Genomic DNA, 13,492 nt, shown 5'->3' with positions numbered 1-13,492 from the left:
AACACCCCAACAAATCGGCCCAGAGCGTTGACATAAAGACAAAGAAAAGCGCTTTTACGAAAGGGAATTTATTTTTTATTATTAAAAAAAGCGCTGACGTAGGGGTTCCGGAGTGTCTGGTTAAAAATAAATAAAAGTAGTACTGTGAAGAACCGGGACACGCAGCCCGCCATGTTAAGCGAGGCAAAGAAGGTCGGGGGAGCTGCGGTTGCTAGGGTAACGGAGGAGGCTGTAGGCTTTCTGCCCAAGATGGAGGTGGAGGAGATGAACACAGATTGGGAAATACTGTACCCGGTAAGTCAGGCAGCGAGAAGGTAGCCGACAAATGAGACGACGGAGGCGAGGGGAGTGGAGGAAGGAATGGGAAGGGAATTGAGGGGAAAAGAAAGAAGGGAATTGAGAGGGAAGAGAAGTGAGGGAAGGGAAGGGAATTGAGGAGAAGGAAGAGAAGTGAGGGGAGGGAAGCGAAGGGAGAGAAGTGAGGGGAGGGAAGGGAAGGGAATTGAGGGGAAGAGAAAGAAGGGAATTGAGAGGGAAGAGAAGTGAGGGAAGGGAAGGGAATTGAGGAGAAGGAAGAGAAGTGAGGGGAGGGAAGAGAAGGGAATTGATGGAAGGGAAGGGATGTGAGGGGAGGAAAGGGAAGGTAAGTGAGGGGAGGAAAGAGAATGGAAGTGAGGGGAGGGAAGGCAAGGGAAGGGAAGTGAGGGGAGGGAAGGGAAGGAATGTGAGGGGAGGGAAGAGAATGGAAGTGAGGGGAGGGAAGGGAAGGAATGTGAGGGGAGGGAAGGGAAGTGAGGGGAGGAGGGGAAGGAAGGGAATTGAGGGAAGGGATTTCAAGTCAAGTCACTTTTATTGTTATTTCAACCATAACTGCTGGTACAGTACATAGTAAAAACGAGACAACGTTTTTCAGGACCATGGTGTTACAAGACACAGTACAAAAACTAGACTGAACTATGTAAAAAAAACACAGAGAAAGCTACACTAGACTACAGACCTACACAGGACTACATAAAGTGCACAAAGCAGTGCAGGCATTACAATAAATAATAAACAGGACAATAGGGCAGTAAGGTGTCAGTCCAGACTCTGGGTACTGAGGAGTCTGATAGCTTGGAGGAAGAAACTGTTACATAGTCTGGTCGTGAGAGCCCGAATGCTTCGGAGCCTTTTCCCAGACAGCAGGAGGGAGAAGAGTTTGTATGAGGGGTGCGTGGGGTCCTCCATAATGCTGTTTGCTTTGCGGATGCAGCGTGTAGTGTAAATGTCCATAACAGCAGGAAGAGAGACCCCGATGATCTTCTCAGCTGACCTCACTATCCGCTGCAGGGTCTTGCGAACCGAGACGGTGCAATTTCCGAACCAGGCAGTGACACAGCTGCTCGGGATGCTCTCAATACAACCCCTGTAAAACGTGATGAGGATGGGGGGTGGGAGATGGACTTTCCTCAGCCTTCACAGAAAGTAGAGATGCTGCTGGGCTTTCTCTGCTATGGAGCTGGTGTTGAGGGACCAGGTGAGATTCTCTGTCGTTGAGGGGAGGAAAGGGTATTGCGGGGGGAAGCAAATGTAAGACCAAGTAAGTAAGGTCAGAAAGCCGGTGAGTTGGTTGTGGGCTTCAGGAAGGAGAAGTTGAGGGAACATACACCAGTCCTCATCGAAGGATCAGCAGTGGAAAGAGTGAGCACTTCCAAGATTCTGGGTGTCAACATTCCCCGAAGACCGCTCCTGGGCCCAACATATCGATGCAATTACAAAAAGAAGGCACAACAGTGACTATATTTCATTAGGAGTTTGAGGAGATTCGCGATATCACCAAAGACACTCAGATTTCGACAGGTGTACTGTGGAGAGCATTCTGACTGGGTAAAATCTGGTATGGGGGTGGAGGGGGGGGGGCTACTGCACAGGATCGAGGTAAGCTGCAGAGAGTCAGCTCCATCATGGGCTCCAGCCTCTGTAGTATCCAGGGCATCTTCCAGGAGTGGTGCCTCAAAAAGGTGGCGTCCATCATTAAGGACCCCCATTACCCAAGACATGCCCTGTTCTCACTGTTACCATCAGGAAGGAGGCACAGGAGCCTGAAGGCACACACTCAGTGATTCAGGAACAGCTTCTTCCCCTCTGCCATCAGGGAGGAGGTACAGGAGCCTGAAGGCACACACTCAGTGATTCAGGAACAGCTTCTTCCCCTCTGCCATCTGATTTCTGAACGGACAGTGAACCCATGAACACTGCCTCAGTGTAATTTTCACCCTTTTTGCAGTACTTGTATTCTAAGGATACTCGTTGTAATTTATAGTTTCCATTACTGCGAAACGCACTGTCCTGCTGATGCGAAACAACAAATTTCACGACATATGCCAGTGATAATAAACTTAGTTCTGATTTGGAAATGGGGTGGGGGGGGGGCGGTATGAAAGTAAGGCCGAAGTGAGGTGATGGAGGTGTGAAGGGGGGAGGGGGAATTCGAAATACATTTATTGTCGTATACAACTTTGAGATTCGCTTCCTGACAGGCAGCCACGAAACAAAGAAACCAAAAAAAAATCTTTTAAAAAGGCCGTCAAACACCTTTTGAGAGAGAAAAATACAACTCATGCAAACAATAAGCACAAGCATATGGCATTCTGAACTGAACTCCACGAAGAGAGTCTGTCCCTATACCCTTAATTCAGCAAGCTGAACCGGCCTGTCCCTCACCTTGGGCCGCTGACGCCCTGACATTTGCAATCTGGCCCTAAATCATCGGGTTCTGTCACGTTCTGGGGCCTGGATCCTGTTGCCTCGACGGCCTGGTGGTCACATCGATCGAACCTGGGGTCTTCCTCGCTCTCGGTGATGGGCCCGCTGCCTCACCTCAGTTCTCCTGCATCGAATTGCCTCCAAGTCCAAAGAGAAGTTACAGGCTATTGTTGGGGTTCCTGGGTGGAGGATAGCCAGGTTAAACAACAGAACACTGTTGCCCCGGGTAACCGCAGTGTTTAAAATGAATGAAGCAAATCTAACCTCTGGTAACGGCCATGTCTGTGGAGAGAGAAATAGAGATATCGTTTTAGCTACCTTTGGTATCTAACAAAGTGGCCACGGAGTCCATCTTTGTCGTTTTCTGCCTCAAGGGTTGACGTGTTATACATTCAGAGATGCTCTTCTGCACACCGCTACTGTAACATGGTTATTTGAGTTACTATCACCTTTTTGTTAGCAAGTCTGACCATTCACCTCTGACCTCTCTCATTAACAAGGCGTTTTCACCCACAGGACTGCCTCTGACTGGACGATTTTTTTTGTTTCCCTCACCATTCTCTAAGCTCTAGAGACTGCTGTGTGTGAAAATCCCAGGGGATCGACAGTCTCTGAGATACCCAAACCACCCCATCTGGCACCAATGATGGTTGCAACACTGAGCGTCATAGGAAGTCATTCCTGCCTGTGGCCATCAAACTTTACAACTCCTCCCTCGGAGTGTCAGACACCCTGAGCCAATAGGCTGGTCCTGGAATTGGCATAATTTACCTATTTAATTATTTATGGTTTTATATTGCTGTATTTCTACACTACTCTTGTTTGGTGTGACTGTAACGAAACCCAATATCCCTCGGAATTAATAAAGTCTGTCTGTCGGTCCATGGTGAAAGTCACTTAGATCCACATTTCTTCCCCCATTCTGACGTTGGGTCTGAAGAACAACTGAACCTCTTGGCCATGTCTGCATGCTTTTATGCGCTGAGCCGCTGCCATGTGATTGGCTGGTTAAATGTTGGCATTAATGTGCAGGTATGCATAATAAAATGGCCACCAAGTGTGGATCACATGAATTGCAAGTAAAGGGAAATGTTTGTCCACTATCCTCAATATTGAATGGGTCACCTTTCTTATTTCTTCACCTCCATATGCTCTTCCGGTTTTCCTGAAGTGACCACTCTTTCTGCCCGTTTCCCATGTTTTCTTGTTCCCAACTTCCCTCCATATTGAAGGTAAGATATGCCGGCACTGGAGAGAGTCCAGAGGAGGTTCATGAGAATGATGGAGGAACTCAGCAGGTCCGGTAGCATGCATGGAGGAGAATAAGCAGTCAACGATTTGGGCTGACACCCTTTATCGCGACAGCTCTGTATTTTGTGCATCTACAGAATCTCTTGGGTTTATGAGAGTGATTCTTGGGAATGAAAGGGTTAATATATGAGGAGGGTTTGATTGCTCTGGGGCTGTACTCACTGGAGATAAGATGAATCGGGGTGGGGGGGTGGATCTCACTGAAACCAGTTGAATATCAAAAGGCCTAGATAGAGTGGATGTGGAGAGGATGTTTTCAAAAGCGGGGAGTCTAGGATCGGAGGGCACAGTCTCAGAATAGAACAGAGATGAGGAGGAATTCCTTCAGTCAGACGGTAGTGAATCTGTGGAATTTATTGCCGCAGACAGCCGTGAAGGGCAAGTTTTGGGGTATTCTTAAAACGGAGGCTCTTCATTATTCAGGGTATCAAAGGCAGGAGAGTGGGGTTCAGAGGGAAAATAAATCAGCCATGATGGAACAGACTCAACGGGCCAAATTGCCTAATTCTAGGTCTTATGGTCTTACATCCCACACAGAGAATACCAGCTGCGGTACACTGAAGCAGAAGTGGTGCCAGCAAACTCACCTGGAGGGACTACCTGGCTTCGTGTTTACAGCAGGCAGGAAGTCACCAGACATTCCCTTTGTTGGGAATACGGGAGGAAACCGGAGCAGCTGTGGGGCTGTAACCCAAGTGTGATGCAGAATCCATACACTTCATGCCCGGCTGGGCCTGTCCCAGCTGCTCCGGACTCCGTGTCTGCGATCTCTGTGACGATTCGCTCTGCTGTGTGACGAACTGAGGCTTCCTGTCTATGAACTCACTTTTGGTCCGAATGCTGTTTCTTACTTTCACTGTTTGACGATTTGTGTTTTCTCTCTCTCTGTGCACGTTGGGTGTTTGTTGGTCTTTACGTTCTAATGGGTTCTTCTGGGTTTCTTTGTTTCATGGCTGCCTGTAAGCAGGATGAACATCAGAGTTGTATAACGTACACATACGCTGATAATAAATGAACTTTGAACACGCAGTGAGTATCGGAGGCTGGGATGCAACCCCGGTCTCTGGGGCTGTGAGGCAGACAGCTTAACTGACCGACCCTGTGTGTCGTTGGGATGTGGGTGGAAACAGGAGCTTCTCCACTCGGTCACCAGGAGAACATGCGGACTCCACACAGACAGTAAGTGCTGGAGGTTGGGATTGAACTTGGGGTCTCTAGGGCTGTGAGGCTGGGTCACACAAACAGCGTGATCATTCATCCGTTGACAGAATATACTGGCAAAGCCCAGCAATCATTCCCCACTCTGATATGTCCCCAAGGTGAGGGAGCCATTTCGAGTCAGTCACCAGTTAACACTGAAAAGTTGTGCTGACACTGGAGAGGGTTCAGGAAAATGATTCCGGGATTGAAAGACTTGTCATATGAGGAGCGTTCAACGGCTCTGGGCCTCTGTCACTAGAATTCAGCTGATTTCATTAAAACATATCAAACGTTGAAAGGCCTCGATAGAGTGGATTTGGAGAGAATGTTTCCTCTGGTGGGGGGAGTCTAGGATCAGAGGGGACAGCCTAGAATAGAGGGACGTCCATTTAGAATGGAGATGAGGAATTTCTTCAGCCAGAGGGATGTGAGTGTGTGGAATTCGTTGCCACAGGCGGCTGTGGTGGCCAGGCCATTGGGTATATTTAAGGCAGGGGTTGATAGATTCTGCATGAAGGGATATAGGCTGAGAGGGAAAATGGATCAGCCATGACGGAATGGTAGAGCAGATTCGATGGGTCAATAATTCTCTTCCTTTGGTCTTACAGTTTGAAATCAGGCCCTTTGTTCTAACTCACCCCTGCTGACTAATGTGCCTATTTAAGCTAGTCCCATTTTGTTGGCATTTTGCCCATGTTCGAATAAACCCTTCGTATCCACGTACTTGTCCAAATGACTGTTAAATGTTTCAACTAATTCATCTGACAACTCATTCCATATACGGAACACCCTCTGGATGAAAATGTTGCCCCTCGGGTCTCCTTTTAAACTTGTCCCCTCTCACCTTAAGCTGATTGTGAACTTCAGAAAGGGTAAGATGAGGGAACACACACCAGTCCTCACAGAGGGATTAGAAGTGGAGAGAGTGAGCAATGTCAAGTTCCTGGGTGTCAGTATCTCTGAGGATCTAACCTGGTCCCAACAAATTGCTGCAGCTACAAAGAAGGCAAGATGGCGGCTATATTTCATTAGGAGTTTGAGGAGATTTGGTATGTCACCAAACACACTCACAAATTTCTACAGATGCACCATGGGGAGCCTCTGACTGGCTGCATCACTGTCTGGTATGGTGGGGGGCTACTGCACAGGACCAAAACAAGCTGCAGAGAGTTGTAAACTTAGCTTCACCATGGGCACCAGCATCCAGGACATCTTCAAGGAGTGATGCCTCAAAAAAGTGACATCCATCATTAAGGACCCCCATCACTCAGGACGTGCCCTCTTCTCATTGCCACCATCAGGGAGGAGGTAAAGGAGCCTAAAGGCACACACTCAACGATTCAGGAACAGCTTCTTCCCCTCTGCCGTCAGGGAGGAGGTACAGGAGCCTGAAGACACACACTCAACGATTCAGGAACAGCTTCTTCCCCTCTGCCATCAGGGAGGAGGTACAGGAGCCTGAAGACACACACTCAACGATTCAGGAACAGCTTCTTCCCCTCTGCCATCAGGGAGGAGGTACAGGAGCCTGAAGACACACACTCAACGATTCAGGAACAGCTTCTTCCCCTCTGCCATCAGGGAGGGGGTACAGGAGCCTGAAGACACACACTCAACGATTGTTGGCAGAGCTTCTTCCCCTCTGCCACCTGATTTCTGAATGGACATTGAACCCATGAACACCACCTTACTACTTCTTTATTTCCTATTTTTAGCACTACTTATTTAATTTAGCTATATTATATATACTTACTACAATTCAAGGTTCTTTTTCTCCATGATTATGTATTACATTTAACTGCTACAAAGACAACAGATCTCACAACATATTAAGCTTGATTCTGATCCTCCAACACAGGGAAAAAGACCGTGAATTCAACACCAGGAAAAAGCCCATCAAAGCACTCAGTTTCCTACATTGAAGGCAATAAAGTCTTAGCCTGCCTGAGCTCTCCCCGCAGCTCAGTTTCTCAAGTCCTGGTAACATCCTCGTAACTTATTTCACAGAATGTGGAAGAGTACAGACCTACTGTCCCACCATGTTGTGCCGACTTTTTAACCTACTCCAAAGTCAATTTACAATACCTTCATTTCTTTACTCATACCACATACCCCTCGATTTTTCTTCCATCCATGTGTATCTTAAATGTTCCTAAGGTATCTGCCTCTACCACAGTCCCTGGCATGCATTTATCATTCTTTGTATATAAAAACCTACCTCGAACGTCCCCCTCCACTATATATTCCTCCAATCACCTTAAAATTATGCCCTCTCTGATTAGCCTCTCTGATTAGCTGCTCTTTGAAAAAGGTGCTGGCTGCCCACTCTATTTATGCCTCTTATCGTCTTGTACTTTTACTCTTATCAGGTAACTTTTCATCCTCTTTTGCTCCAAAGAGAAAAGCCCTATCCTCATAAAACGTGCTCTCTAAACCAGCAGCATCTTGGTAAATCTCCTCTGCACTCTCTCTAAAGCTTCCTATATTGAGATGACCAGAACTGAACATAATGCTTCAAGTGAGGTCTAATCCGAGTTTTGTAGAGCTGCAACATTATCTTGTGGCTCTTGAACTCATTTCCCCAACTAGTGAAGGCCAACACACCATACACCCTCGTAAAGTCCCTATCAACTTGGGACGGCAGCTTTGAGGGATCTCTGGGCATGGACTCCAAAAATCCTCTGTTCCTGCACACTGCTGATAATCCTGACATAATAAACCCTGTACCCCACTTTCAAGATTGATCCACCTTTCAAACTGAATCACCACACTTTTCCAGACTGAACTGCATCTGCCACTTATCAGCCCAGCTCAGTGTCCTCTTAATGTCCCAGTGTAACCATTGGCAACCTTCTGCACTATCCACAACACCATCAACTTCACGGCATCTTTCCTACCGTATGTTGAAGAGATCCAGATAGGGTGGATGCGGAGAGGATGGTTCCCATGGTGTGGGGTATCCAGATCTAAAGGGCACAGCCTCAGAATTGAGGGGCAACACTTTAGAACAGAGGTAAGAAGGATTTTTTTTTCATCCAGAGAGTAGTAAATCAGTGGAACGCTCTGCCATGGACTGTGGTGGAGGCCAAGTCCGTGGGTATATTTAAGGCAGAAGTTGCTCATTTCCTGATCGGTCAGGGCATCAAAGGATATGGCAAGAAGGCAGGTGGATGGGGATGAGTGGGATCTGGGATCAGCCATGATGGAATAGTTGAGCAGACTCGATGGGCTGAATCGCCTAATTCTGCTCCTTTGTCTTAAGGCCTAAATAGAGTGGATGTGGAAAGGATGTTTCCTGTGGTGTGGGAGTCTAGGACCAGAGGGCACAGATAGAGTGGATGTGGAGAGGATGTTTCCTATAGTGGGGGAGTCTGGGACCAGAGGGCACAGATAGAGTGGATGTGGAGAGGATGTTTCCTAGAGTGGGGGAGTCTAGGACCTGAGGACACATATAGAGTGGACGTGGAAAGGATGTTTCCTAGAGTGGGGGAGTCTAGGACCAGAGGACACAGATAGAGTGGATGTGGAGAGGATGTTTCCTATAGTGGGGGAGTCTGGGACCAGAGGGCACAGATAGAGTGGATGTGGAGAGGATGTTTCCTATAGTGGGGGAGTCTAGGACCTGAGGACACATATAGAGTGGACGTGGAAAGGATGTTTCCTATAGTGGGGGAGTCTAGGACCAGAGGACACAGATAGAGTGGATGTGGAGAGGATGTTTCCTATAGTGGGGGAGTCTAAGATCAGAGGACACAGATAGAATGGATGTGGAGAGGATGTTTCCTATAGTGGGGGAGTCTAGGACCAGAGGACACAGATAGAGTGGATGTGGAGAGGATGTTTCCTATAGTGGGGGAGTCTAATATCAGAGGGCACTATCTCCGAGTAGCTGCTCCTATGTCTTAAGGTTTTATGAGCAGGTGTCTAAAGAAGGCTGAGTCTGGAATTAGAAATGGCCTTCTATAATGAGGATGAACTCTCAGACAATCAGACATATTTAATCTCACAATTATATTAACAGCTGCTCACTATATTTACCTAGTGACTTGAATTCAAATTCCCCAGGAGGTGTGGTGGGGTTTGAGCCGGGTCTTTCGAACCATGTTCCAGTACGACTGTCCCAGCGTGGCGCAGTGGTGCCACCTGCTGCCCATCAGCTTTTTGAATCTGCTGACTGTTAAAATGAAGGGGGAAGCTCCAGAGAATCTGCAGATGCTGGAAATCTTGCGCAACGCACAAACACACAAATGCCACATCTATCTGTGGCAATGAATTCCAAAGAGTCATCACCCTTTGGCTAAAGAAATTCCTCCACGTCTCTGTTCTAAATGAATGCCCTTCTATTCTGAGGCTGTGTCCTCTGATCCTAGACTCCCCCACTAGAGGAAACATCCTCTCCACATCCACTCTGTGTGTCCTCTGGTCCTAGACTCCCCCACCACAGGAAACATCCTCTCCACATCCACTCTGTGTGTCCTCTGGTCCTAGACTCCCCCATTATAGGAAACATCCTCTCCACATCAACTCTATCTGTGTCCTCTGGTCCTAGACTCCCCCACTACAGGAAACATCCTCTCCACATCCACTCTGTGTGTCCTCTGGTCCTAGACTCCCCCACTATAGGAAACATCCTCTCCACATCCACTCTATCTGTGTCCTCTGGTCCTAGACTCCCCCACTATAGGAAACATCCTCTCTACATCCACTCTATCTGTGTCCTCTGGTCCTAGACTCCCCCACTATAGGAAACATCCTCTCTACATCCACTCTATCAGTGTCCTCTGGTCCTAGACTCCACCACTATAGGAAACATCCTCTCCACATCCACTCTATCTGTGTCCTCTGGTCCTAGACTCCCCCACTACAGGAAACATCCTCTCCACATCCACTCTGTGTGTCCTCTGGTCCTAGACACCCCCACTATAGGAAACATCCTCTCCACATCCACTCTATCTGTGTCCTCTGGTCCTAGACTCCCCCACTATAGGAAACATCCTCTCTACATCCACTCTATCAGTGTCCTCTGGTCCTAGACTCCCCCACTATAGGAAACATCCTCTCCACATCCACTCTATCTGTGTCCTCTGGTCCTAGACTCCCCCACTATAGGAAACATCCTCTCTACATCCACTCTATCAGTGTCCTCTGGTCCTAGACTCCACCACTATAGCAAACATCCTCTCCACATCCACTCTATCTGTGTCCGCTGGTCCTAGACTCCCCCACTATAGGAAACATCCTCTCCACATCCACTCTATCTGTGTCCTCTGGTCCTAGACTCCCCCACTATAGGAAACATCCTCTCCACATCCACTCTGTGTGTCCTCTGGTCCTAGACTCCCCCACTATAGGAAACATCCGCTCTATCTGTGCCCTCTGGTCCTAGACTCCCCCACTATAGGAAACATCCTCTCCACATCCACTCTATCTGTGTCCTCTGGTCCTAGACTCCCCCACTATAGGAAACATCCTCTCCACATCCACTCTATCTGTGCCCTCTGGTCCTAGACTCCCCCACTATAGGAAACATCCTCTCCACATCCACTCTATCAGTGTCCTCTGGTCCTAGACTCCACCACTATAGGAAACATCCTCTCCACATCCACTCTATCTGTGTCCGCTGGTCCTAGACTCCCCCACTATAGGAAACATCCTCTCCACATCCACTCTATCTGTGTCCTCTGGTCCTAGACTCCCCCACTATAGGAAACATCCTCTCCACATCCACTCTATGTGTATCCTCTGGTCCTAGACTCGCCCACTATAGGAAACATCCTCTCCACATCCACTCTATTTGTGTGATCTGGTCCCAGCCTCCCCCACTATAGGAAACATCCTCTCCACATCCACTCTATGTGTATCCTCTGGTCCTAGACTCGCCCACTATAGGAAACATCCTCTCCACATCCACTCTATTTGTGTGATCTGGTCCCAGCCTCCCCCACTATAGGAAACATCCTCTCCACGTCCACTCTGTCTAGGCCTCTTAATAGGCAGAAGGTTTCAATGAGAAACTTTCTAAACTCTGGTGAAAAGCAGGTCCAGAGCCATCAATTATATTTCTTTCCTGGGATCTCTCTGTGAACCTCCTCTGGACCCTCTGCAATACCAGCACATTTTCTTCTTAGATAAGGGGCCCACAATACTTCAAATGTGGCCTGATAAAGCCCCAGCATTACATCCTTGCTTTTATATTCTAGTCCACTCATAATAAACGCCAACATTGCAATTGTCTTCTTTACTACTGACTTAGTATTGACACTATATACACTATATATTTACAGTACCCTTAGTATTGGCACATTCCCTGAATATACTGGAGAATTTTGATTTGAAGGCCACTTGTACAGATAAGTCATCGGGGGTAGAGCAACGACAGAATGCAGAATGAAGTGTCACAGCAACAGCGAAAGGGCAGTGCAGGGAGCCGATAAGGTCAGGGGCCATGATGAGGACTGCGAGGTCAAAGGCAACCCACACAAAGTGCTGGAGGAACTCAGCGGGTCAGGCGGCACCTGTAGAAAAGAGCAAACAGCCGGCGTTTTGGGGTGAGGCCCCTCCGTCAGGACTGCAAAGGAGGAGGAAGAAATACAAGGCGGTCGGTGATAGGTGGAACCAGGAGAGGGGGAAGCGCTGGAAGAGAAGGGGGAAATCTGATAGGAGAGGTCAGAAGACCATGGAGGAAAGGGAAGGGGGAGGAGCACCAGTGGGAGGTGATGGGTAGACAAGAAGAGAAGATGAGAGAGCAAGGGTGAGTTCCAGGGCCCTGAGGTAATGTAACAGCCATAGAAGACCCTGGTCAGACCCCACTTTGAGTACCGTTTTCAGTTCTGGTCAGGAAGGATGTGGATACTATAGAGAGTGAACAGAGGAGTTTTACAAGGATGTTGCCTGGATTGGAGAGCATGCCTGATGGGAATAGGTTGAGCGAACTCAGCCTTTTCTCCTCGGGGCGACGGAGGATGAAGAGGTGACCTGATAGAGGCATTGATAATGAGAGGTATTGATCGTGTGGATAGCCAGAGGCTTTTTCCCCAGGGCTGAAATGGCTGACATGAGGGGGTTTTATTTTAAGGTGCTTGGAAGTAGGTACAAGGGGGATGTCAGAGGTAAGTTTTTCACACACAGAGTGGTGAGTGCATGGAATGCACTGCCAGCGATGATGGTAGAGTTGGATGCAACAGGGTCTTTTAATAGACTCTCAGATAGGTACACAGAGCTTAGAAAAATAGAAGGCTATGCAGTAGGGAAATTCTAGGCAGTTTCTAGAGAGGGTTACATGGTCTGCTCAATATTGTGGTCCAAAGGGCCTGTAACGTGCTGTAGATGTTTCTAACACCACTAGTCAGGGAACGTCAGCCAGAATAATAACCTTCCACGCTTACTCAACACCTTCTGTGGGAAAGGAAATTCTGAATCCAATCTTCCTGTTTTCCCTAGATTCCTTGTTCTTCTGAATCAACTCAACCACGAGGGACCTTGTCAAGCATCTCACTGAAATCTATGTAGATAACATCTACTATCTCGCCTGCACCAAGCCTCCTCAAAAAGACTTGATCAAGTTTGTAAGGCACGACCTGCCCCGCACAACGCCGTCCTGACTGTCCCTAAGCAGGTCACGTCTTTCCACATGTGGATCAAAACTATCCCTCAGTATCCTCTCCAGTAGCCTCCCTACCACTCATCGTGGGCCGAAGGGCCTGTAATGTGCTGTAGATTTCTATGAAACAGGAATGGGAATGGTGAAGGGGGGGGGGGTTGCGATTACCAGAAGTTTAAAATTCCACCCTATCATATAGAGATCCGTTTGAGGGTCGGGTATCAGTGGGGTAGAGGCTGCCCTTGGGCCTGATGGAATGTACTTCAGGCTTTTGTATCTTCTGCCCGATGGGAGAAGGGAGAATGTACGGGGTGGGTGGGGTCTTCGTTTATGCTGGCTGCTTTACCGAAGACAGCTTCTATTCCCCTGTAGCCAGGCTCCTGAACGGACTTCTCATATGTCAAACATAAATCTCTCCAATCTATGTGGCCCTTGCATCTCACAGCCTGCCTGCTCTGCGCTTTCTCTGTCTCTGTCTCTTCATGGTCTATCATTAAGGGCTCTCCCCATCCGGGATGAGCCCTCTTCTCATTCTACCATCAGGACGTACAGGAGCCTGAAGGCACGCACTCTAAGAGATTCCGGAACAGCTTCTTCCCCTCTGCCATCCGATTTCTGAATGGACGTCAAACCCAT

General features: G+C 48.2%; 1 long non-coding RNA gene across 1 annotated transcript; it reads left to right on the top strand.

The window, feature by feature from the left end:
* Window positions 1–178: 178 nt before the first annotated feature.
* Window positions 179–5,083, top strand: LOC132390427 (uncharacterized). The gene is made up of 2 exons (XR_009510906.1): window positions 179–294; window positions 4,594–5,083. It is a non-coding gene; the product is annotated as an uncharacterized LOC132390427 (long non-coding RNA).
* Window positions 5,084–13,492: the final 8,409 nt, after the last annotated feature.

The sequence above is a fragment of the Hypanus sabinus genome, unplaced genomic scaffold (genome assembly GCF_030144855.1).
Source record: "Hypanus sabinus isolate sHypSab1 unplaced genomic scaffold, sHypSab1.hap1 scaffold_890, whole genome shotgun sequence".
Classification (NCBI taxonomy): domain Eukaryota; kingdom Metazoa; phylum Chordata; class Chondrichthyes; order Myliobatiformes; family Dasyatidae; genus Hypanus; species Hypanus sabinus.
The sequence above is the reverse complement of the archived record's forward strand: the minus strand, read 5'-3'. Positions and strand labels throughout refer to the sequence as shown.